The sequence below is a fragment of the Lepisosteus oculatus genome, chromosome 14 (assembly GCF_040954835.1).
Source record: "Lepisosteus oculatus isolate fLepOcu1 chromosome 14, fLepOcu1.hap2, whole genome shotgun sequence".
In the NCBI taxonomy this organism is placed as follows: Eukaryota; Metazoa; Chordata; class Actinopteri; order Semionotiformes; family Lepisosteidae; genus Lepisosteus; species Lepisosteus oculatus.
In genome coordinates this window covers 25,643,913-25,671,252 of record NC_090709.1, presented here as the reverse complement: position 1 = coordinate 25,671,252, position 27,340 = coordinate 25,643,913, and the positions used below count along the sequence as shown (strand labels likewise).

The window sequence follows — 27,340 nt, the reverse complement described above, 5'->3', positions numbered from 1 at the left end:
CCCCAAATGTCTGTAATTGTGATTCTGTTAAAATTCAGAAAAGCATCTATCAATAGTAAGAAATTATTAAGAAAGGAAGAAATTGTGTTATTTCATAAACTGTAAGACATGAAGACATTTACAGGTATATCCTTTGCTTTGTCTTTTAACACAAGCGTTCAGGATCCAAGCCCATGTTCGGACGGTTGTGATTCTCTTGTAATCATCAAATGTCATTGTTTTGTCCGTAAGTTCTTTCTCGAGTTGTACCATGGATATTTTATACCATCAATACTTTTCATGCTCTTTTGCATTTTCCTTCACATACGGAAAAAAACTCAAGGCGTTCTTGTCACTGTGCTACACAGTACAGGACACGCAGTGAGGAATTCGCGCAGTTTTCAGCTCAGTGCGGAATCCAGAGGGAGGACTCGCTCGGTGAATGACCTCTCAGGAAATCCCGGGTGAGATTCAACATCCCGGGTGAGGTTTTTCTGCAACAGCCACGACAAGTGTGAAGACGTTCTCTGGATTTCCTGAATGTGACTTTAAATTAGTTCACATTCTTTGGTAGTTAACAGAACTAAATGCTTTGGAGGTACATTTAAAACTGCAGCACTTCAAGTTTAATTGTGTAAACCTGGCTCTCTATGAACACGAGCAAAGAGATCTCACTCAACAGAAGACTGCGATGTGAGCACAGTAACATAAAGCACTTCGAGATGCCAGGGATTGAACCTGGGACCTCATACATGCACTCTACCACTGAGCTACATCCCCGACATAAGAGGCTGTGGAAGTGACTTAGAGATGTGCAGGTGCTCACAGAACACAATCCATCTTTTGCATCTTTTAAGTGCTCTTGATTAAACTATGCATAGAAAAACAGCAGTACTGATGATTTTCATGGACTGATGCACACTTGTTCTGTACAACTCCAGTGATAAAACCTTGTCTGTAAATATTGTAGAACGTAAAAGGGTGAAACAACGCTCCAACCACAGGAATGGTAACAGAAAGGATCATTTTCTTATTTAATACCTCCTTTTGAGATGCCTTGTCAACGCACACAGACGTTAGAGCTGAACAAATATTTTGTATACAAGACGGCAGTACGATATTAGAATTCCTGTCTTCTTGATGGATTCAGACTCCTTCTCAGTGGTCCATGCTCGCCAAATAACTTTAAAGCTGTAGCGGCAATGCTTGTTAATAAGACAGAATTAAGCGTTGCTGTGCTTTCCTAAATGAGGCCCCATCTCACTCTCCCTCTCCATGCAGGCTGATTTAAGATGTTTTCTTTTGATAAGGGACAGCTCCCAAACGGAGATGCACTTAGCTAAGCCTGGCTATCATGATCAATGGGCATCCATTGGCGCCTATCTGTCTAGGGAGTTCCGAATGGACATCTGGACTGTATTCCTAAGTGTCAGGAGTAAGTGACTCATATCTCACCTTGATCAACCAATCAGGGATTGGCAGGGCGTGGTAATACCACGTGGGTCTCCAATGCCCGCCAAACTCTCAACCAATCAGCACACATCTGTGTCTTGGTCAAAAAGGGAGCGCAAGCTCAGATCGGGGCTCTCCTTGGCCATTTTCGCGCATCCTCAGAGACAATCACGTGACAGCTGCTGTTGTCTGCAAAGGGACTTGGACTTTGTTCTAAGCGCGAGGCCGAGGATCCCGTACGTACTCAGAATTCTACCAACGTGAATGCTCTGCTTGATCAACGGCAGCCTACAGTTGGACCCTCGTCGACAACCTGAATAGCTTATCCAGAAGCAGCGCTGGTCCGGGAACGAACCAGCTTCTTCCTGGGCAAAGGAGTGACTTGTGAGGACTCGCGGTCACACTCTGTGCATAGAGACTTTCTACTAGCCAGCCGGACTGCTGGTAGATCCCCTCGGAGCAACGACTGCCCTGCGCGCCGCAGTTAGATTCCTCCGCCCGTCCTACTCCGAGCTGCACCTTGACTGGTTGGCCGGTAGCCAGAGGACGCCGACACAACGCCCATTGGACAACCGCTGGAACAGAGGCTGCAACAGAGCCTGTCAGCTGGTTTGGTGTTCATGCCGGCAAATTCCAAATCCATACACAGTGGATAAGTAAACCCCATGTTCATGAATCTCGAGAATTCAATTGGACCTCAACACAAGTTGTTATCAATTTAATTCATGAGTAATGCATTTACTTCCGAGTTTAGAGTAACAGTGGGTAATAACACTGATTAGCAATTTGGTAACCGAACGATATATATTGACATATATTCTCTGTTGTGTATCTCTTTGTGTTTGCATCTCTTCGAGATTATATACCTTGTATATTGATAACCCTCACAGGAAGGTCTGCTGCTCGTATCCAGGCAGACTAGTATATCTTTGGTGCACAATTTATATTAATAAATGTATCTCGTGTATTGAACCCGTGTGTGTGCGTTGTTAGTTGTTCTGACGATTGATTTTCTAAAAGCTACAACGAACAACCTCGTGATTACTGTTACAATTAATAATTGTCTCAGTAAACCCATCAAACCACTACAACATACACACTCCACACAGATAGCCATTAGATATACCATTATTTTCCGGTACGCTGTACGCAGTCTACCGCAAGTTACCGATAAATACCGCGAGTTACCGGTGTTGTAACAGAAGAAATAAGGTTCTTGATCCCGAGATGAAGTGAAACAGATGAGTTTATTGCATGCAAGGAACAATAAAGCCGAAGTCTTGTTTCCCGCAAGAAACAACAAAACCGAAGTATTGTTCCCCGTACTGTTACAAACTTTTGGGTTATATAGTGTTTTCTTCTCCGTTTCTGACGTCACTCGGTATGATGGTAAAGAGGGGGGTTCATGGTATTTGGCCAGTTTACGATGTTCTGGGCAAATGGTCAGTTTAACATTACACCCAGGGGGGTTCCTAGCTGGCATCTGCAATCCTTATCAGTTAACCCCCTTTCCTGCCATAAACCCCTGCTTGTGACTTGGAAGTCTAAACCCCCTACAGAAAGGATTAAATTCAAACCCCCGTCTTCACATCTTTCTTCATTCCCCCCTTATAAAATATGGCATACGTCAGTGTAGCCTATTTTTATACATACAATGTCAGGGCAGATCTTTCCTTTCTTGGCGAACAGGTATGTATTGCCATGACATTGTACGTTCCACGGTTATAGCAAGATGTGATACATGTTTTTGTGAATGTGATGATTACAATTATACATATAAACAATACTACTCCTACAGATAAACACTATAAAAAGGTTCCACCCCAGGCCCCAAACACAGACTTTACCCAAGACCCAATTCCCCAATTTTCAGTATAATAGTCCTGATATTTCTGTCCCTCATTGTAAATGTGTTGGGCCAGATCTGAGATGTGCTCAGAATTATCATGAATATATGTGCAGCATTCAGTGCCAATTACCGCACAAGTTCCTCCTTGGGCCGCCAGTACATAATCTAAAGCTAGTAGGTTCTGCATGGCCGCTGTTCTGAGGGCTATCATCTCATCATTAACAGCCTTCAGACTAGATGAGGTAGAATTTGCTAATTCTTCTAAAGTCAAGGCCATTTGAATTAACTCTCGACTCAGAAAGTTCATGCCGGCTTGTGGAAATATTATACCTAAATAATATTCCCAATCAGCCAATTTTCTTTGTGGTCTGTGGTTAGGTCCGAAGGGGGTGTGGGTTTGAACACGGATATGAGGAACCACATATCCTAAATAACATGAGCCAGACCACTGGGCTGGCAACCATGGGTAGGCTCGTTTTCCACAAATGAAATATGTTCCGTTTGGCGCTCCCCATGCCTCTGAAAATAAGAAACTTATACCGAATTGTGGGGTGTGCCGATCCCATCCTGGAATTTGGAAGGTAGAGGTGGATATATTTGCAGCGATGGTAAGGTTGCAACGACTCCATCCAACCAAGTGCAGACCATTAGTGTGCTGAAAGCATATGTTTCCCTCACGTTCCTTATTTAGAGTCAGGTATGGTGGTGTATGGCTTCTGTTATATTTAGGAGCGTAAGAGCCTGTGAAACTCGTGGGCTCTAAGCCTCGCTCCTGTAGATACTGTAATGTTGTGCAGGTTAAAGTCGTGTTATGGCAACCCCCATAGTTTGTCATATTAAAATCTCCTAAATTATCCCTCCAAATGATCATGCCTATGACTTCCTCGAGACGCCAAGGAATGGCCCCCATAGGAAGTCCTCCCTGTACATATTTGGGTAATGCGGCACACACCCAGCAGGCACTTTGGTTGGTTTTCTTAGCTGTCAGATAGGAGAGGCCTAAAAAGGAATTAATTCCATGTTCTCCTTTGTGGGAGAGATGATCATTAATCCCTGCGGAACATAGTTCTACAGCAACAATTATCATTATTGACAGAAATGTTTTCATTCTGGGTCCGGGGATGAGGCTCGTCGGCAGTGTGACGCGTGGATCCAGCGATCTTTTCCTTCCACTCGAACCGCAGACTCGGTTGTCAACAGGATCTGGTAGGGTCCGTCCCACCTGGGCTGGAGAACCTGTGAAGGAAATTTCCTGATCCACACCCACTCTCCTGGGATGAGGTCGTGCCCTCCTTCAGGTGGTGGTCCCCACGCCTCCAGGACCTGCTCACGGGCTCCTTGGGTGGCCTCTGTCAGCAACTTGCAATACTGTAACAGAGAATCAGTTAGTATACTCAAGCCTACTCTGTCATGTCCTGGAGAGTCACTCAGTCTCATGGGACGCCCCGTGATCACCTCAAACGGGCTCAGCCCCACTATTCGATTTGTCCCAGCCCGGATGCTGCACAGTACGGCGGGCAATGCATCCACCCAGGGGGTCCCTCCCAAGTGGTACTTTGTCAATTTAGCCTTCAAAGTCCGGTTCACCCGTTCCACCATGCCGGAGGACTGCGGGTGATGAGGGCAATGCAAGTCCCATTTGATCCCTAGTAGGTCTGCCACCACCCGACACACTTTTCCAGTAAAATGTGTGCCCTGGTCTGAGTCTATGCGACACGGGAGTCCCCATCGGGGAATTACTTCTGTCACGAGATATTTGGCAGTTGTCTGCGCAGTCTCTCGTTTGACAGGGACAGCCTCCACCCATCTAGAAAACTGGTCCACCATCACTAGGAGGCCTGTTTTCCCTTTACAGGGTGGCAGTGAACAATAGTCTATTTGCCAGTGTCTAAAGGGCCCCTCGGGTGCAGGACGTCGAAGATTAGGAGCCCGAACCGGCGGTGCTCCAGAGGCTTTTTGGCACTCTCCACAGCGTTGTACCACATCAGCTGCGAAGGGTGTGAAGCCTGTGCCCACCCAGCTCTGAGCAAAGCGTCGAGTCATTTGGCTAACGCCTGGGTGCCCTGTGGAGTGTATTTGTTGTGCCAGGTAGGGCATTAGTTGCTTGGGACAGGCGGGTCTGCCCGTACGCTGGCACCTCCAGGTCCCATCCTTCTGCAGCCCCACATTGCGTTCCATCCAGGTCCATTTCTCAATCCTTGGAGCCTGGGCCTGGAGCTCGCTGAGCTGTTCCGTCCGGAGTGCCTGTATGTTCACTGTGCAAACTGAAATAATCTGAAGAGGTTTTTCTATAGCCCACTCCTCCCATTGCCCCAGGGCAGCTTGACGTGCTGTCCAGTCTGCTAGCTTATTGCCCCTGGCCTCGGGAGTGTCCTCTCTGCTGTGGCCCTTACATTTGACTACAGCTACCTGCTTTGGGAGTTGGAGAGCCGCAAGCAGCTCAGACACCAGATCTGCATTCTTTACCGGAGTGCCAGCAGAGGTTAAAAAATCCCTATTACTCCATAACCTTCCAAAATCATGGCATACTCCAAATGCGTATCGTGAGTCTGTGTATATTGTGGTGGTCTTGCCTTTTGCTAATTTACAGGCTTCCACCAAAGCTTTCAGTTCAGCTCGCTGTGCTGACGTGGGTACCTCAAATCTTCCCCCACATTGGATATCATGTTCTGTAGTCACAGCCCAACCCGCTTTCCTCTCCCCACTAGAATTTATGAATGGAGTTCCATCAGTGAAAAGGATGAGGTCTTCATTCCTTAGTGGTTGCTCGGCTATTTTGATGCCCTCATCTTCTCCCATTGCCCAAACATCACAGCTGTGTTCTAACATGTAGGCTTCTGATGGGTCAGGTAACAATGTGGCTGGATTAAGAGCTCCTTCACGTTCAATGGTAATATTTGGAGCCTCTAACAAGACCTGCCACTTGCTCCATCGTATCGCATTAACCTGACTGACCCGATTCAGGGACATGAGGGTGTGTACCGCATGTGGGCATCGAACAATCAGTTGTTGATCTAGCACTATGTTATTGACTGCCTGTACTGCTAGACAGAGGGCCTGAACGGCTCGTAGACATGGTCCCCAGCCCCTGGCTACCTCGTCCAAGGATCCAGAGTAATACCCTACCGGGCGGTACCTACCCCCATGTTCCTGTGTTAGTACAGCTGTCCAAAATCCATTCTTTTCACTTACGTAGAGGTAGAATGGTTGGTCTGTCTGAGGAAACCCCAATGCAGGAGCCTGTAACAGAGCTTGTTTTAAATCATTAAAAGCATGTTCAGCTTCAGGACTCCAAGCAATAGGATCAAGGGACCTCCCTCCCCCCTTTAATAGGTCTGTAAGTGGTTTGGCCCTTTCAGAAAAAGCATCAACCCAATTTCTATTGAAATTGCACAGACCCAGAAATGATCGGAGCTCTCTCACCGTATTGGGACTAGGGTGTGTTCGGATTGCCTGGGCCCGATCTTCTGTCAATTCCCTTTTTCCCTGACTAATCTTTTGTCCCAAGTAAATTACGGTGTCTAGGCATAACTGTGCTTTGCTATAACTAGCCTTGTGTCCTTTTTTAACCAAATGGTTGAGAATAATTTGGAGGTCCTTCTTGTGGGTTTCCTCGTCAGGAGACGCGATTAAAATATCATCCACATATTGGATAACGACGGAGGACACTTGAGGCAGCTCCTGGAGATGCCTCCGAAGTGCCATGTGATACACGGTGGGGCTGTTATGAAACCCCTGTGGTAACCTGGTCCAAGTATATTGTTCTCCATCTACAACAAAGGCGAACCAATCTTGTACCTCTGGGTGTAGAGGAACAGACCAGAACCCATTAGCCATGTCAATTACTGAAAACACCTGGTGCTCAGGGGTCAGTAGTTGAAAAATAGCAGAGGGGTCTGCTACTAAGGGGGTGAGACGGTTGATGTGTTGATTAGCTTTTGAGTAATCAACTGTGAATCGCCATGCTCCGCTGGCTTTCTTTACGGGCCATATTGGACTGTTGCTTGTACTATGTGTTTTTCGTACAATGCCTTGAGTCAATAGTTTTTGTATTACTGGTCGAACCCCTTCCTCCGCCTCTTTGTTGATTTTATATGGCTTTGTGTATGGCGGGGATTTCCCAGTAAATGTGGCGGGTTCCATATCCAGAAGCCCGCATTCGTCCTTATCTATAGTCCAAATTGGATGCCCTTTTAGTTCGTCTTTTTGGAGGGACCAGATGTTTACCTCCACCCTCTCCTCATGTACGGTTAATGTAACCCCTTGTAGGTATTTCAGAGCATCCCATCCCAACAGATCTGGGGTAGATCCTACCCACATGACAGCATTAAATGTTACCTCCCCATCTCCTAGTCTAATCTTGAGTTCTTGAGTTTCTCTTAGTGTTATTCTATTACCCCCTACACCAGTGGCCTCCAGCTCCTTCCCTGTGAACATGACACCACACCGTTTGGCTGACTGTTCAGATAAACACGATAATTGAGCCCCAGTGTCCCATAAAAGTGACATTTGAATCCCATTAATCGTGCATTGTAATTTGAGCTCTTTTTCACTCAGTTCCTGAGATAGGCGTAGGGAGGCCACTAGGGGGAGTCCTAGTTTAAAAGCTCCCTGATAGCGCGTTTGTCTGCTTCGCTCAGATCCTGTAATTGTGACAACAGGTTTTTTTGCCCCTCTCGATTCGAGGGATTGAAAGGGGGATCTCGGTATCTTCCAAACCTGCCCTCACTGGCTAATCGCTTTTTGCAATTCTTTTGCCAATGTCCGAAATTTTTACAATAATGGCACCGAGTTGTAATTTCGCTTTTTGGATTTAGTCGGGTGTCAGGGCCAGCTCCACCCTGCAGTATGGGGGGTGTCCACCCTGTTTGTATTGCCCGCACCTTAGCATACATATTTCTCTCGATTTGCCGTGCCATTTTAACTATTTCCTCAAATTGTTTAGTCGTATCTTGCCCTATTTCGGGCTCTTTTAACTGAAGGGCTTTGGCTATATCAGGCTTAAGACCGCCCAAATAAATTTGTTTAATTACAGCAGAGGCGTCGCTATTCACATCATCTTCGTCACTCAGTCCTGAGCATTCCAGCCAGAGTGTGACGAAGCGGTCAGTGAAGTCAGCCACATCCTCGCTTTCTTTTTGCTGACACGCAGATATCTTTTTCCAATCTGTCTTTGGTGGATAATTTTGTTTAAGCCATCGCCAAACCCATTCCCATCGCCCTCCCCTGCCGTTATCCTCACACAATTGCTTAAGTTCTCCGACACGCTTTTCCCCTGTCCTTCTGAGGATCATAGCGGCAGTCAGGGGGGAGATACCATAAGTATCTTTTAATTCCTGAAGCGCACTCCAGGTTCGCTGCATCCCTAATTTTGGGTGCGGTACTTCTCTAGCCCACCGGTCAATATCCTCCGGTTTTGGATTTGATCGTATTGGGGGTTCAGGGAAGGTAGGTGCGAGAACGGACCCCCTCGGCGGGGTGCGAGACGGAGTTAGAGTGGCGCTGTCATCAACGGCACCAGCCCCTGCTACATCAAGTCCTTTCCCACTTCGAGTGAGAGTACAGACCTGCGGGCGCCCTCCCTCTAACAGGGGAGACCCTGATCCGTCTTTATCACACTCATACCAAGTGTTATCCCAATCAGACCCCCCTTCTCCATATGGCCACTGAGGGAATTGATCCCAATTATTTTCGTTTCCTGCCTGTTTGTTCCCCTGTGGGAGAGCAGGATATAACTTAGTCGCCGGCTGTAGCACATTAACCAGTGCAGCGTGACCAGGAGTTAATTCCTTTTTTAATTTCTCATTCTCCTGTACTGCCTCTTTTAGTTTTTTTTCTAGTACCTCTTTTGCCGCGAATAAATTATCTTTCCTCTCATTTAACGCTTTTATTTTTTCTGTGAACTCCTTCTCTTTTCTATCCCATTCTGATTTCTCCTTCATGCTAATCTGCCACCTCAGGTGTCGGCCGATCACCAGGGCTGCAGCTAAATCTTTGTTTTTGTTCCAATGTTCGTACGCTTTTTTACAGGCATCTTCGCCCCAAACTCCTTCTGACAGACTCAGCTTCTTCCTATATTTCTCTTCCCTTTCAGTCAATTTACACTTTTCTGAAATGTAATCAGATACTTCCACCACTTTCTCAAACACCCAATTAGCACACATGTTTGGTTTCTTTAAGATTTACTTTTGTCGTGTGTGAGGTAACAGCTCATTCAGTAGGGGGATGTTTTCACTTGGAAAAACCTGTGCATTACTGCATTCATTCAGCTAAGGGCGTCTGTTACCTCCAGATCTAAATACCTCTCAGAGACTTTAGAGAGGATTTACACCGCACTGTTCACAGGTAAGAAACGAGACCTCGAAAACCCCCTTTCTTGATCAGTAATTCACCATCCCCAGAACGCCAGCATCGCTGCTTTTGCCCCGGGGTGGACTTACGCACTGAGCTCAATCAGGGCGATTCTCGGGTCTCAACGTCCTTTAAATCCTGCTACTTAATGCTTTGCTCTTTTATTATGAGGTGTGTTTATGTTAGTGTCGTGCGTGTGTATATGTATTTCACAAACAAGGAAAACACCAAAAACATACATACATATATCTCCTCCACTCCTGCTTCCTTTAAAACAAAAAAAACCACGCCACGCCAATCTGTGCACGATCAAGGCGTAGCTAATCTCAGGACCCCGGGCGTAATTAAAGCCCACACCAATCCTGGATTATACGTGCATTTAATGCACCACTCAGCTCCAGAACCCCGGGCGCATTTAAGGCCCACACCGATCCCGAGCCACAGAACTCCGGGTGCAATTAAGACCCACACCAGTTCTGACCTTCAGAACTCCGGGTGCAACTAAGACCCACACCAGTCCTGAACTACGTGCATTTAATGCACCACTTGCTCTAGAACCCCGGGCGCAATTAAGGCCCACACCGATTCAGAGCCTCAGAACTCCGGGTGCAATTAAGACCCAAACCAGTTCTGACCTTCAGAACTCCGGGTGCAATTAAGACCCACACCAGTCCTGACTTCACGGTAAGGGTCCAAAACCCGTTCAAAACTCCACGCGCAATTAAGGCATACACCAGCTTCGAACGCCTGTACACAATACCGCGGAACCCCTGCCAGACCAAATTCTGGGCTTACAGCAAACAACCCATTACATACACCGGTGCCTTCCCCGGGCCAGAGGAATTCAGAAACTCACGTTTACTCCGTCATCTCGGGCGATTCTCGCAGGGAGCAGAGATTTCCCAATCGGTCAGAGAGAGTCGGGACTTTTAAATAAAAGAGGAGTCCTTACCTCTTAGTTATGTGCGCGCTGACCGTCTCTCCTGCCGATGGGAAGTTCTGCGCCTTCTGGAGCATCCGCCGACTACGCCAAATTTGTTGTAACAGAAGAAATAAGGTTCTTGATCCCGAGATGAAGTGAAACAGATGAGTTTATTGCATGCAAGGAACAATAAAGCCGAAGTCTTGTTTCCCGCAAGAAACAACAAAACCGAAGTATTGTTCCCCGTACTGTTACAAACTTTTGGGTTATATAGTGTTTTCTTCTCCGTTTCTGACGTCACTCGGTATGATGGTAAAGAGGGGGGTTCATGGTATTTGGCCAGTTTACGATGTTCTGGGCAAATGGTCAGTTTAACATTACACCCAGGGGGGTTCCTAGCTGGCATCTGCAATCCTTATCAGTTAACCCCCTTTCCTGCCATAAACCCCTGCTTGTGACTTGGAAGTCTAAACCCCCTACAGAAAGGATTAAATTCAAACCCCCGTCTTCACATCTTTCTTCACCGGTAAATACCGCTAGTTACCGTAAATTCTCCTATAATACGACAAGCAAAATAATAGTATCCGGAATTTCCGCAGGGTGGAGCTAATAAAGCTCAACCTCTCATGTTTGAGCTGTGGCCATCAAAGTCTTTAACGAAGATATTACTAATAGTATTAATAATGAATGACCTTGGACAAGCTGTAAGTGTAAACTCAAAGTATTGCCCTGGTCAACATTCTTTTTTTCATTGACCGTCTTTGTAAAAGTAACACCACAGCATTTCGCAATCACGCATTTGTTTCCAATCATGCAAAGTACAGTGATTCACCATGCCTTTCACATGCTCATAAAAGAGATTGATTTAGGAACATAAACATATTACCGTATGAAAACTGTACTGTATACAGTATGTATATTTATATTTAATGTCTTAACTGTGCCCGTTTAAGTATTGAATATTCATATCTAATTTTACCACTGAAGGGAAATCTTAGTAGCTGAGCATAAAAAGAATAGGAGCATACTGCAACGCGTGTGAAGGCCATAAACGATATTAATTTTGGAACATAAACATACAGTATATGGCTGGTCTCGGTACTTTAAAGAAAACATACACGAAACATGGTTTCATTATGACCAGAATCGGTCTTGAGATATTTTTAACTTGATTTACAGTATTTGAGAGGTATGTCTTAACACCGATACTACAGTGCGTAAATACTGCTCACGTATACGTTTCTAGGTTTATATTATGCATTTCATACGGTCAAATTACTTTTGAGCAACTAATAAGAAGTGCGAAACGCGTATGCGTTTTAGTTTCGTTTTGTGCTGGGACTCTGCTTTTAACAATGTCGCCGTGGATTGATTAGAGATATCAAGTACATACAAGTCATTTTTTAAATGTTGTAGTTCGTCTTGTAAAAATGTTACTATATCATCTATCAACAATTACACAGGTTCTGTTTCCATATTGCGGATTTTGGTTACGTAATATTATTTTCTAGATTTTCTAGATTTCACATTGTGAATATATGATTTGGGCAAACAGAGCCGCAAAGAAGTACATTATGGGTTGTTGGTTTTTTTTTGCACTTTTATCTAGAACAAGCGATGCTTAAACCTTTGTCTGATTCTTGTGAAACTATCCACACGACAGTTACAGTACCAAGGAGTTGACTTCAGTGATGTCACTGATGGGATGTTTCTAAAAATCCATCCTCTGTAAAACGTCTTCTCTAGTTGTCCTGCATATGTATTTGCTAATGAAGCTGTGTGTTCTGAGCCTGGATCTCTACATTTCTGTATGAACCAGCTTAGAGGGCTAAAGACAGCTTGTGTTTAAATTGAGTGTTAGGTAATTTATGCTTCTAAAGTAATGGTCAGCATTTATTATTGTACTGTGCTGTAAACTTGTTCTGTGCCTAGTCACATTATTTTATAGCGTTTTTATAGCGTTATCAAATCTGGTGGCGCTGTGTGTTAGTTTCCTGACTCCCATGTCACATGGTCTGTGATTGAATCCCATGGAACTATGACTTTATTTTTCAACAAACATTTCTTTGAAAAAATGAAACGTTTCCCTTGGTCAGAGATTAAATAAAACCTCACTCGCACCAAACAAATTTATATTTCTAAATATCACAACATGATCGAATTTAAGTCTTTTTAATAACAATGAATAGTCACCTATGCGTTACAAAATAAACATTTATATTGATTTGAATCGCGTTTTGATTTAAATTGTAAACGCGTGTTTAAAGGCGATATACTGTATAAAAGCGCTGATTCTTATGGAGTGTGTTCCGCCGGGGATTCAAAAAATTTATTTTTTTTAATCGCGTATCTAAGGAAAATTGCAGTATAACTTTGTTCATGCACAAACAGTGGCATGTTACATTATAATTTGGGTGTCTCCTCTTGCCAGAAAGCTCTAAATTGCATTTTGAGTGCGGTTTTTGACTTTTTCTAAATTGCAACCCATAAATAAAGCTGATAAAGCTTAGACTAAACTATTACATCAGCACATTGGACAATGCAACGTAAATTGCAAAAATGCACTTGGAATCTGTCCAAGCCCTCCTACGAAAATTATTTAAACTGCGACACTGATCATTCATCTCTAAATAAACTTTATTTTATATAGCGTTTTAAGCAAATAGGTAATTAGATTGCTCATAAACCTAATCGCTTTTTCTACATAAACACAGCGTGATTGCTCTCTGAAAATGCTTTTCCTTTATATTTAGGCTCAGATTTCAACTATAGATCGTATTATTATAAACTTTCTTGGAAATATTGTATTTTATGTAAACCATGTTTGCTATTAATTCATTTAGGGCTAAAATACGTTCATTGTCTTCCAATTGAGTTGAGTTGACATTGGAAGCTTGCCACTCCCGGACTGTTAAACCAACGCATTAGCATGTTAAAGCGATTCCATTGAGGAGCCCAGCTACCAGTTAACACTGTACTTCCTACTTTGAAAATACCTGTGAAACCGGTTTAATTCCTCACAGCCAGCACTCCGGAAGAGAGGGGGTTGTACTCGTAAAGTAGAAGCAGGCGAGATTTCCAGCGAAAGACACCTCCCCCCCTCAAAAACCCAGTAAGCAGTAATGCTTTATGTTGAAAATTGAGGTGGATTTTGAGGATGATAAAGAGGATAAACTGGGATGGGAGGAGGGTTTGGTTTTGCATAAGGGGCGGGATTATGATAATTGGAGGAATTTGCGAGAGTATAATGGTTTGATATATTTGATTTTGTATTGTGGTCGTTATCTATGTTTTTGGTTGGTATTATGTTTATATGGTTGTTTTTGTTGGTTGGTTGTTATTATGGTTATTAATAATACGATCTATAGTTGAAATCTGAGCCTAAATAAAAAGAAAAAGCAAGTGATTAGGTTTATGAGCAATCTAATTACTTATTCGTTTAAAACGCTATATAAAATAAAGTTTATTATTAATTATTATTATTTCCTACATTGCTTTGTCGAGATTTTAACTTTATATCTAGGCTCAGATTTCAACTATAAATCGTACAGTAATTAATAGCAGTAAATACTGATGTTTTGCGCCCTCTTACCACAAAAATATATGTTTTGTAGTTGGGATTAACTTTATTTCGTACGCGTAGCTACTCCGATTCGGACACCGAACAGTTAAAGATGGCGGCAAATCAGACACCCAGAGAGGGGGGGCGTCTTCTCGCCTCCATAACTAAAATGCCAAATAGGAGTGGCTTAAGCGACATACACAGTCGTGTAACTGACAGTTTGAGGTAGCCTATCGTGTAAATTTTGCTTTGTTGCTGATAGGTTAAGCTTTCGAAACTCTGCCCCAAAGTCATGTGACTGATTTTTCGCCCTGTTTCGTTGGTTAAACGCAATGATCACAAGCACCACCATGGTAACTGGGATGTGTAGTTTTTAATTCCGTTTGAATTATAACTGTACGTACTGTCTTCATATTTGGCCAGGGCTTTAAAGAGAAGGCGCGCCAAAAAATTTCGGTGCCGTCGTCTCCGCTTTAAAGGTACCCCCGTGCTGGAAGAATTTGACCTCGGAACGTTTGCCCAGCGTAGTTATAGTGGACATAAAAACAAGAGTTCGCTGGCATTATATCCTAGAAGACACAGACCGGCGCCAGACCGGTAAATGCCTGATGAACTAGGGATTCGACAGTTTCCAAGTGCTTGTACAATCGATGGAAATGTTCATATAAGTGTGCAAAAGAAATAAACAAAATAATCATCAAAAGCAGCAGGGTTGTAAGCACACACACACACTGTCTGCGTAAAGTCTCACGGAATGAACTCGCAGGACAAACACCATGTGAAATGTGAACCGCTTTAATTCAACAGTGGGTGTTTCAAACACTGAAACAACGCAGCACACACGCGTTACCGGCTCCTGTTTGCATTCAACAATTAAATGTTGGTGCGGAAAATTCGTTCGGTAACCACCACCCCAACATTGCTGAGAAACTTTGAGGCATCTGAAAAAGCATTCATAACCCCCTTCTGCTCCCCATGTCTATAGCCTTGCGAACCACACTGGGCGATCCGATCTAGCAGAGCAAAAAAATTTGCCTGCGTAATCAACAGGATGGTGTTACCACAGGTTCTGTGCAAACCACACTGTATTTTGGAATACACACTGTAGAACCCCCCAGGCTTCCGTTTCTGATCTGAAAACATCAGATCTGCAATAATTTCACTCAAGTTCTTGACATACACATCTATCTCTTTAACAATTTTACGGGCATTAGCATTCGACTCTTTGTTTTGCATATCAAGCTTTGTAGAGAGAAGTGTGTAAATCACTCTTAGTAGGAATTCAGACGTATACATTCGAAATTCTTCATTCTTCGGACGATGGCACACACGGGTCTGTAAAACAGAGTGAAATCTGTATTCACATTTTACATAGATCTTTTTTTTTGCGTCTGTAAAAATAAGAATAGTGTTTCTTTTGCAACGCATCAAAAGTCCCGTCTACTAATTTTTCATCCAGCTGTTCAAGTATGGTGTGTACATGCTCTTATGGGGAGCGGTCCTCAATTATATTTTTTAGCAACTGTTTTATGCCCCGCTCAGTGTCATTTATAATGGTGTACGAACCCAGACACCTGGCGGTGTACAGAACAGCCGATAAAATCGGGCTAAACTGAGAGACTTATAAATTTCTAAAGCGGCAAACGTCACATCTTCAAACCCATCTATGTAGCCGACAGACAGGCATGTGTGACCCCGCTGACCGGGATGGTCAATCAAACAGGCCGGGCATTCATCAATCAGAACCCCCTTTAAACGGTGCTTGAAGATGCAATAAACTACTGCTTTCACAATCTGGGCCATGACATCGGGCTCATTAGGGACATCGTTAGCTAAACCTGGTTGGGCATCAGCTTTATTAACATTTGGTCGAACACACAAGCATAGACACGAAACATTCAGTTGCGATGGTAGTTTGAAGATTGATGCGTCGACCTCCTCATTATTCTATTAGAGGAAAAAGAAAAGGAAGGCTTAACAAAATAAATAGACATGCTCTGTACCTAAAATATCTATCATTTAACGCCTCTTTTGAGCTAGGGTTTTTCGTTAATATTTACCATTTGCAGAGAGGTATCATCACCGCCACCAGGCAGTTCTTCATTAAAAGGTTCTCCATCTGAACTCACATGACAGCTGCTGTCACACGTCGCAGAGGGCGGGGTCGGGTTTTGCTAAAAAGAAGACCAAGTATTAAAATGACATACGCTAAGCGCCAATACAACAATTCCACAATCAGAAAAAATATTTTAGCAGCCTACCTCTCACTTTGTAGAGCAGTGGACTCTACAAACTATACATGTTTCTCCACACAAAGAAGCCATCTTCGCAGCTCCCAACACCAGGTGGTGTCTGACAGCTTGTCGAAGAAAAGTCTTCACTCAGGTTAGGTGTGATCAAGCAGAGTCCCTTTATACATGCGCAAGGGGAGGATATAATCATGCAGATCTGAGAGCAGTCTCTCATACAGATCTGTGAGTAACCTCTCCACCGAGATGATAAATGCAATGAGTTTTATACAGCAAATTCACACAGGAAAGCTCATTCTAAGTTTCCATATTTTCTCTCTACAAACATTTCTTTGTAATTGACCACGTTCTTCTTAAGAAGCAGTTCTAGCTTGCATACAGACAAAAGGAAGTATATACATTAAAGGTTTGAAATGAGCTAGACATTCTGCAGTTGTACCATTAATATAAAAAAATCTAATAATATGCTAACAATTGTTCTTTCATACTGTTGCTGGGTAAAAGGCATTTTTCAAAGCCAACTAGTCACTATCTTATACACTTTAAAAAAGGTGAACGCTTAAATTCTTCCTCAAACTCAACCTGTCCTGATGAGGATACACTGTCACTGTAATGAACTTGAACTTTATTGCCATATGTAACCGGTACATGTACTGGTACAATGGAATTCTTACTTACAGAAACTCTCTCGATTGTTAAAAAAAGTGTAAAACACAAAGTGCAGGCAGTGCATCAAGACAATATACAAACAAACAGCAGACAATGTACAAGTAAACAAATAAACAATTTGATTGCAAACAATGCGGATGTAAAAAATGACTGCAGATTTGCAATAAATAAGAAATTGTAATGAGGTAGATGGTGTAGGTGTGGTCCGAGGGGCATGGCCAAATGTGTTCGCCAATCGCATTGCTTGTGGGCAGAAGCTATTGAAGAATCTAGTGGTAAGTGTCTGTATGCTCTTGTATGTCTTGCCTGAGGGCAGTGGGGTGAAGAGCTCATGCCCAGGGTGGTGACTGTCCTCTGTGATGGCCAGAATTGTACCATGGCAGCGGTCCTTGTCTCCCCTTGAGGGAGTCTGTTAGTTGAAGCCTTGAATTTGTCTTTTCTCAGCTGCAACTAACCCAGGCAACTAACCTGGTGCCTCTGGGGAAGTGTTCAGTGTGTGACTAAAGAGCTCCCACAGCTGTGGCTCATCCAAAATTAACTGCCCCAGCTGTGGTTGTCAAGGTAACACATCACCCTTAGACAAGTGCTCTGCCTTCACACAGAATGTGCCACCGCTTAATGCCAAACTGGCGAGAACACTGGGGTGTAGTTGAGAATGACCTGTGAGAAGACAGAAACAAGCCAGCAGGCAGCTGGCTGATCCTGTAGTCATCCTCTGCAGGGCACTGAGACTCTCATCCCATCTGCAAGTACAATCTGAAGAGCCAGGCAGGGACAGAAGCACACTTTCTCTTCATGGATCTAAATGCGATCAACATAGTGGAGTGCTGGGTGCTGGTTTCAAAACCCGACCCCTTTCTAAACCACATCCTTTACAAAGGCCACACCCCCTGCATCTCCAGGAAGAGAGCTCAGACAAAAAGTTCAATTTCACCTCTGCTGAAACAGCTCTCTAGTTCCTTGTGGTATTTGTGCTGAATGACAAAATGGCAACAGCAGGAGATTTCCTGGATCAAGACCAGTTCAACTGCTCTGTGTGTCTGGATTTGCTGAAGGATCCAGTGGCTCTTCCCTGTGGGCACAGCTACTGTATGGGCTGAATTAAGGCACACTGGGATCTGGATGATCAGACTGGCGTCTACAGATGCCCCCAGTGCAGAGAGACCTGTTCTGCGAAGGAACACCATGCTAGCTGAACTGATGGAGAAACTGAAGCAGACAGGGCTCAGTGCTCCTCCTCCTGCTCACAGTCCTGCTGGCCCTGGAGATGTGCTGTGTGCTGTCTGCACTGGGAGACAAGCGAGAGCTGTGAAATCCTGCCTGATGTGTCTGGCCTCTTACTGCCAGACTCACCTCCAACCTCACTATGAAGTTGCCCGTTTGAAGAGACACACGCTGGTTGATGCTACTGGACATCTGGATGAACTTGTGTGTCCGAATAACGAAAAACCCCTGCAGCTCTATTGCCGTATTGATACAAAATGTGTCTGTTATTTGTGCACAATGGATGAACACAGAGGTCATGATAGTGTCTCTCCTGCAGCAGGAAGGACTGAGAACTTTTGAGGAAGGACTTTTTTTTACTGAGGGCTTTCAGGTACAGGGGAAACAGGGGTGTTAGGAGTGTGTGATGATAAGGTGTGTGTGAGTTGATCTTTACACACCATGTGTTCTGGAGATTAAAAAAACAGGTTTTCACTGTAATAGTTCATAGAGGAACAAGGAAGTATTTCTCAGTTTCAGAGTCCATAGAATACTAGCATTACAGCAGTGACTGACTGCTTTGTAGACACGCCTCACCTGCTCATTATTATTTTGGAATGAATGGAATGCAACACACCTGGTTCAGCTCTGTAATCCTGTGAACTCCTGTTCATTTACTGGACTGAACAGTGAACACAGCAGTGACTGACAGCTCTGTACTCACCTTTCACTCCTATAAATGCACTAGAAATTAAGTGACACAAATGGATGAAGACACATCATCACAAGATGTAGAATCAACATTCTTATTCATTTACATGTTTTTTTTATCCTTAATTATCTACATTAGTAACAGAGATGACTAGAAGGTTAATATATACTGTATTTCCAGATACTGTTTAACAATTAGGGAATGTCTGTACAACTCTCAACTATGTCATATCGTTTTGTTTTGTCCAAAGTTATCCAGGTGTTTCTTAGCTCAATCCATGTCCACAGAGATCTGAAATTCTTACACGGACAGGCTCATCACAATAACCTTGACTGGAACAACTGGGGCAGCTCTTCATGAATTCCTTATGGTCTGAAGTCACAGATTAGCAAATCAGTGCTCTGCCAGTTATTCAGATAATTGTGTCACTGAAGAGATTAATGGATGGCAAATTTCATCCTCCTCTCTGTGGAACCTGGACAGTGAGTGATCTGGGGTTAGTATACACAGGTTGGTGTGAGGACAAACTGTTCTGTCCTGCTAGGATTCCTGTTGCCTTCATATGCCAAAAACTGGGCTCTGATTGCCATATCCTAAATAGCAGAACAGACAGAGGAAGATGAACCACCTGGAATGTCTCAGCTGCTGTTCCGATGGGCAAAGGCTGTATCTGAAAGAGACCTCCAGTCTACTGGTCTCCATGCCACTTGATCATGGTGTCGTTACATAAACAGGTGAGGAAGCTGGTCTCTCTACCACAGAAGATGTCACACAGACCTCTTCCACCCCCAGCACATCCTCCACATCCTTCAGGGATCAGAACAGTGATGTCTGGAAGTTCCTGGTCCTGGTCAGGTTTCTGGGTTGTCAGGTATCTGGGCAGAGACAGAGTGTATTTTTATGTTTAACAATGTTAACATTGCTCACCCCTGTTGAGGAAGGAAAAAAGAGCCCAGTAAGATCTTACTGTGAACGTAAAACACAGAAGTATCAATCATAATGTGAGACCTGGAACATCAGGACCCTCATGAGCTGTCCATACAGTGACAACCCATAACAGTAAACTGCATTTGTGACCATAGAATAGAGGACAGGATGTAGGACATCAATATCACCACTCTGAGAGTAACACTACAAGCTTGAGATAAGCCGCTTCAGGAATGCTGAATCAGAGGCAGAACGTTAGACTGATGGAGCTGGACTCACAATTAAGAACAAAATCCTCAACCACCTTCATGAGCTTCAGCTGGGGTCAAAGAGCTCCTCATCTCACAATAGCAGGGAAACAACAGGCTTGCAGAACTTTGAAGAAAGACAGATTCACTGTCCTTAGAAATTCAGCACAGGAGCTGCGAGAGATGGAGTTATTCACTAGGGTGCATCTGGAAATGTCAGCTCCAAGAATCATTTCCTCTCTTTTCCAAATGCTCAGAGGACGGATCAAAAGGATAGGCATGCATCAGTAATCTTGAGGACATTCCAGTCAATCTTGTGTTTAATGGACTGTTTGCTTTAATTGTTTCAGGGTAAATCCATCTTCTCGCTTGTGTTTTGAGAAATGTAATATATGAAAGTACATAAAATATGAATCAATATGTGTTTAGGAAAAAAAAAGTAAGAAGAATACAGATTGTGATCTGAATAATCATGATTTATCAATCATGTACATTGATCCGGCCTGAAAATGTATGTACTACGGTAGCAATATCTCAGGACTGTGCAGTTGTATTTTACTCATTACACTGTTCAGTGTCTTGTAGACAATGTATCTGTGCTGAGAGTGGGGAGAGAAATGTCCTGAGAGTCTGCATTTCTCCACAGAAGCAGCTACTGACACAAACCCAGCAGAGGCTCCAGGAGAGAGAGAGGGAGCTGCAGAAGCTGAACCAGGCTGTGGAGTCACTCAGAGTGGGTATTGACAAGATTGAAGCTCATTTCCATAGCTGGCCACTGGACAAACCAGTACTCCTTGGAAACACAGTGGCATTATGTGTCAATATTGTTATGTCATTTGCCAAACCGCTTTATACCCTATGGTGTCGCGGGAAGCCAGAGCCTACCCAGCAAGCAACAAGCATAAGGCAGGGTGCCAGTCTATCTCAGGGCAAGTGGAAGCCAATCAAACATGGGGACAATTTGGAGGCCACGGTAAAGGCCAAGGGGGGGAAATTTGGCCCGGACACCAGGATAACACCCTACTCTTAGTGAGAAATGCCCGGGGATCTTTAATGACCACTGAGAGTCAGGACCTTGATTTAGAGTCTCATCTGAAAGACGGCGCCCACTACAGTATTGTGTCCCCGCAGACCGCAGTGTGGGCACCCCCAGTTGGCAACCATAGCTTCTCAGGAGGTCTCCAATCCAGGTACTGACCCAGCTCAGCCCTGCTGAGCTTCAGTGGGCTGCCAGTTGAGAGCTGCAGGGTGATATACAGTAGCTACTGGCGACATGTGATAATATTATATCTCTTAATACACCCAACAAATCTAATTTAGAACATCCAGTATAGTGGTCATGTAGAGATGGAATCCAGTCAACCAGCGACTGGAACAAGTTTTAGTTCTGAGGAGCCTAATTCACACTGATACCTAAATGTGAGGACATACTGATGTTCTCCATTCTGCCTGAAACCCTGACACTGCATCAGTATCTTACCTCAATGACTATCGGGACTGTGAGTGTGACATGAGAAGTTTAAATTCTTCCTGTGATCAGGGATAGAGGGACATCTTTTCTGTCTTCAGTTGGAGTGTTTTCCTCTGTAATAATGCTAACAATTCCTGTGTCTCCTCATTCAGAGCTCTGCACACACAGCAGTGCTGGACACTGACAGGATCTTCACTGAGCTGATCCGCTCCATTGAGAGAACTCGTTCTGAGGTCACACAGCTGATCAGAGCTCAGGAGAGGGCTGCAGTGAGTCAGGCTGAAAGACTCCGAGAGCAACTGGAGCTGGAGATCGCTGAGCTGAGGACGAGAGACGCTGAGCTGAACCAGCTCTCACACACAGAGGATCACATCCTTTTTCTCCAGGTAACATCACTGCTCTAGGACTCTGCAGTAAAGAAAGATGTCTTTGGCACAGAGCTCTCCAATGGAGCTACTTCTGGCTTCTCCTCCAGAATGTGTGTCATAGCCTATTGGGGTTTGACTGTAAACTCCTCTCTATCTTCCCTGCTGTAGGCTGTCCAGTCTCTCTGTGTCTCTCCTGGAGCTGGAGACTCCCCTATCATTCCTGTCAGTCCACACTTCTGTACTGAAGCTGTGAGGAGAGCTGTCTCAGGACTGAAAGAGCAACTGGAAGACATCTGCAAAAAGGAATTAGTCAAGATCTCCAGAACAGGTTAGTGATGAAACATAATCTAATAATAGGAGCTATAGTCCCAGTACTGTAGAACATTTCTGTTACAATAGGTTATAATAGCTACAGTCCCAGTAGAACAGTCCAGTTACAATAGGAGCTACAGTCAGAGTACAGTAGAACAATTCAGATACATTAGGATCCACTGACCCAGTACTACAAAAGGACCCACTGAAGTATTAGAGGACTCAAATCTCCATGAATTCTCAACTACAGTATGTATTCTGGAATCAAAGCTTTAGACACTGAAAGAGATGGAAAACATATCCATGACCAGCTGGTTTAATTCTACAACAGATCTGCCCTGATGAGAAATTTCTATCTGTGTCTCCCCAGTGAGTGATGTCTATAGTCTGCAGACTCCAGAACCCCGGAGCAGAGCAGAGTTTTTACACTGTGAGTCTGTTGTCACTGAGATCTCCTAGTGACAGATATCTGGAGCTCTGACACACAGCAGAGATACACCAAAACACTCTGTGACTAATATACACTCTTACACTCACACACTGGTACACACTCAGAAAGACTAATACACACTATATTACACATACATTGATACTGTTCCATATGGGGAGTAAGGAAATGGTGAAAATCAGGATTTGACCGAGCGGTTTAGTCAAAAAATGAAATAACTATTCAACTTGTAAGTGATTTCTAGAAATATACCCAAGTGGCTGGTATAATTAGAGGCATGTGTATTCTTTGTCCTCTGACACAGCTTTGTTGAGAGGAGTAATAATCCAGGCACACTTGGTTAAAACAAATATTTATTACAATGACACAAGACACAAACTACACTACACACAACAAAACATACAGCACACACGCTGCTGTACGTACAGTATTTACAAAAAAAGCGTTTCAGAGGCCTAACATTCTCGTCACCCAGAAAGCCCCAGACTGCTACTAAACATTAAACTCTTAATATGCCTACAGAGGCCACATAAGAGATGAGTTGCCTTCTAACTAAATACAAAGCAACCTGCAGTTAAATCTCTCTCTCATTGCACCCTGGAAGCCACCAAATAAACGGGAGCCTATATCCCTATCCATAAACATGCACCGTAAGCAAAAAAGACGTTTCTAATTGAAGTATCTTGTCACGGACGTCCAAAGGGACTAACCGTGGGGAGCAGGAGAGCGGAAAAAGACCCATATGCGTTGCGGCGAGATGGGAAAAAGGCCCGGGCTCATTAGTGCAAAGAGTTCAGGAATGCCGTATAGAAACTTATGCCCTCAGGGAGCGGACGTGGGGCGCCCTGGTGCTAGGCGGGTCTCAGGACATCCGAACGTCAATGCTGAGCCAGGACAGAGTGCAAGACCCGGAAATATATAGCCCAAGGGAAAGAGAGGGACAGGAAGGACAGCAGACCGGAAACTAGGGACAGGACAGAGAAGGAGCGCCCTCTGGCTGCAGAGGGCGTGACATATCCTTTACCCAGGAAACCCAAGTTCCCTAAAAACACAGATTAGCGTGCTCTCTCTAACAAGGTTCAAATTCTCAGCTCCAGTCAGGTTTGGTTTGGATGATCATGAAATAGGGGCTCTCGCCTGGCGCAAGTTTCAAGTCCCAACTCCTGCGGACTCCTCTATCGTCTCCTTGTTTCTCCCCCCCTTTTTTCTGTGATCTTAATGTAATCTTATATTGTGTTCTATACTGCTCCTTGACAATCGTTAATCCAGCCCTTACCTAGGTACTAAGGTAAATTTTAAAATTGTTTCTACTCCAGACCTCAGAAAACATCCTCTCTACTTTGAAGTGAGAAGTGTTTATTGTTCCAAGTGTCACAAACCTTATCTAAAATCTAAAATCTTCTCAGTCAACTAACGTTGAAAGAATACACACACTGATACATACTCTGACAGACTGATACACACAATGATACACACACATTGATACACACACTGATGCACACTCTCACATACACTCTGACACACAGTATGACTCACACACTGATACAAATGGACGCATTGACACACATCTTATTTGAGACAGTGCAGTTTGCTGAAATTGTGTGTGGTACTATTATTTTCCAAGTGTGAGAGAAAAAGCTTGTGAAAAACAACCAAAAACAGTCACAGGGTTCAGGAACTCAGCATTTACTCATGAGTCTCAGGAGATGTATGTCTGTTCTGCCTGTCTATCTCTGACCGTCTTCTTCTTTCCAATCAAAAACCCCAGGGTGTATCTTACTGGGCTGTGGGGGCTGGACTTTAGATGAGATCTGCTCAGGGATTCTGTTCTGCCTGTGTGTCCTCTGACTCTCCTCTTCTGTCCAATCAGATTCCTCCCAGCTCACGCTGGACCCCAACACAGTCAATACACATCTCTATCTGTCTGATGGGAGCAGGAAGGTGACCTGGAGTGACAAGGGCCAGAAATATCCTGATCACCCCGAGAGATTTGACAGCTGGAGACAAGTGCTGTGCAGAGAAGGGCTGTTTGGGACTCGCTGTTACTGGGAGGTGGAGTGGAGAGGGACAGGGGCTTTTATAGGCGTCACCTACAAAGGAATCAGCAGGAAAGGGGGCTTTGACTGTGTTCTTGGGCGCAATGACCAGTCCTGGAGTTTGTGCTGCTCTGGCTCAAGTTGCTCTTTCTGGCACAACAATGTGAGAACCGCAGTAACTGACCCTCCCTCCTCCAGAATACGAGTGTATGTGCATCACAGGGCAGGAACTCTCTCATTTTATAGCATCTCTGGAGACACAGTGACCCTCCTGCACAGAGTCCAGACCTCATTCTCTGAACCCCTCTATCCTGGGTTTGTGGTGACAAGCTCTGTGACCCTGTGTCAGCTGGAATAGACCCTGTCCTAATGTCAGCCAGAGCTCTGAAACGCTGTCTGATCAATTAACAATAAATCTTATCCTGCTCTATCTGTCAGGGATCCGGCAGGTAGTTCTCCTAAGAACCTGTGCATAGCCGAAAGGTGAGATCAAAAGTGAAAAGTGATGTGATGGGTTCAGTTAGGAATGAGAGCGTGAAACAATAGGTTTGGGAATGTAATGGGGTTTAGCGAGGGTGAGGGCAAGTGCAGGATGTGACAGTATCAGTGCCCTGACCTGACAGGAATGACTTTCTGGGTCTGTGTGGCGAAGAAGCCCCTATGATGCAGCAACACTGGGACAGTGCCTCCTGAACATCTGCTCCATCCAGGAGTCCTGAACCTGGGGGTCAGTTCCACCACCTCTGCAGCATCAGTTCAGAGCTGCAGACTCAGATTCCAGTCTTATTTTCACATCCTGCCCAGTCAGTAAGACCTGCGAGGAGGACATTGTGTTGTAAACTTATCTATAAATGTTGGTATGGGTGATAAATAAATTGATTAATTTATTGTAACTGACATGGTGGATTGAGATTTATTGAGCTTTAGGGCTCAATCGAATTGTAACCCTACAGTCCAGAAACCACTGCTCCAGTCTGGGCTGTGTCATATTGTAACCCTACAGTCCAGAGATCACTGGTCCATTCTGGATGGTGTAAGTTTGTAATCCTACAGTATAGAGACTGCTGGTCCAGTAAAGGCTGTGTTGTATTATGAGCTTATAGTGCAAAGATCACTGGTTCATTGTTCATTAACATCACACATAAAAAACATAATATTAATATATTATTAACTGATTTGTGTGTAACCAAGGACTGTTTTAATGTAACTGAATTGTGCCATTCATTCTCTCATTCATCTGGTCTGTGGGTGAAATGGAGCAGATTTTTAATGTCTAGCAAACTGCAGAGAACTGTGTTAACCTTTACATGTTAAAAGAACACAAAGGTACTCACGTTCAGCATATTCACAATGCTTATTTAAAAAAATGGGAGTAAAATATGTCAAAATGCCACAATTATTTCAATTCAGTTATTATTTGGAAAGTAACAAAACAAATACCTCATTCACAAATTCACATCCAGAACTCAATGGCAACATTGCACATTTCAACCTTCTCCTTGAGTCTTTCAATAATTGCATTATGGATCCGTTAATCCTGCTTTGACCTAAAGTCAAAATTAATTCTACATTTCCAGTGTTATGTCATTTGTGTCACCATCCTATTGCTTTCACTCTGCACACAAATTCAGCAGTAATTGTTGGAATCCATGCTGATATGATATGCTCCCAAAATTGGCAAACAACTGAAAAGGAAATGTTAGCAAGCATCTGTACAGAAAGTAGTGACTGACAGTAGTGAGAATGTAAACAGAGTACATACAGTATGAATTAATGAATGAAGTCAAGAGGCCTCTATTAGAGAGCATGTTGTATCTTGCTTTATAAGGATCTTCCTTGACTGAAATTTGGGGCATTGCGAAACCTGCAAATATACATCAGAGCATTTTTAACAAATAAATATATTTCATGAAGACAATTTCAATTAAACATGAGACAAAATCAATTTCAATAAATTATAAAACCTGCCAATTTTTCAAAATCGCAAGACATTCCAGGCCAGTAGTATTTGTCAAGATTCTGATTATACAGTTATGCTTTTGAGAGAACGATGCAAATCGCCATAATCGCTTCTATCAAACCAGCTAAATTCTAACTTGTAGTTTCCAGTAACGATTTTATTGTTCTCTTCGGTGTGGAGCCAGCAGTCAAACATTTATTTCTTCACCTTCTTGAATACTGTGCTAACATCCCCGTATGTGTAAAAATCAGACCAAAATGCACATTTTGATTTAAAAAAATGGAAATCTAATTAATACACCTTGAAGACGATAATTTCCGCTAGCAAAAAAAAATCTGTCTCTGTGGCGCAATAGGTTCGCCCGCGCTTGTCAGTTAACTGAAAGGTTGTGGTTTGAGCCCACCCAGGGATGTAAATTTTTTTTTAATATAGTGTTATAATTCCATATGATAATTGCTTACATTCACCTATGCCAATACTCATCGTTACTCACCCCTGATGTGGAGCGCACCCATTGGTGACACACTGCAAGTCCCACTGCAAATCAAATCGGGGCTGGAAGTGAGCAATTTCTTCACCAGGTTTGTGATGTAAGCCAAATTGTACAAGATTAGAGGGTAAT

At 43.7% G+C, this 27,340-nt stretch overlaps 2 pseudogenes; both read left to right on the top strand.

Moving 5' to 3' along the window:
• Positions 1 to 27,340, top strand: part of LOC138242482 (zinc finger protein 271-like) — a 372,248-nt pseudogene that overhangs the window by 161,217 nt on the left and 183,691 nt on the right.
• On the top strand, positions 17,975 to 25,313 carry LOC107076350 (tripartite motif-containing protein 16-like; annotated as a pseudogene).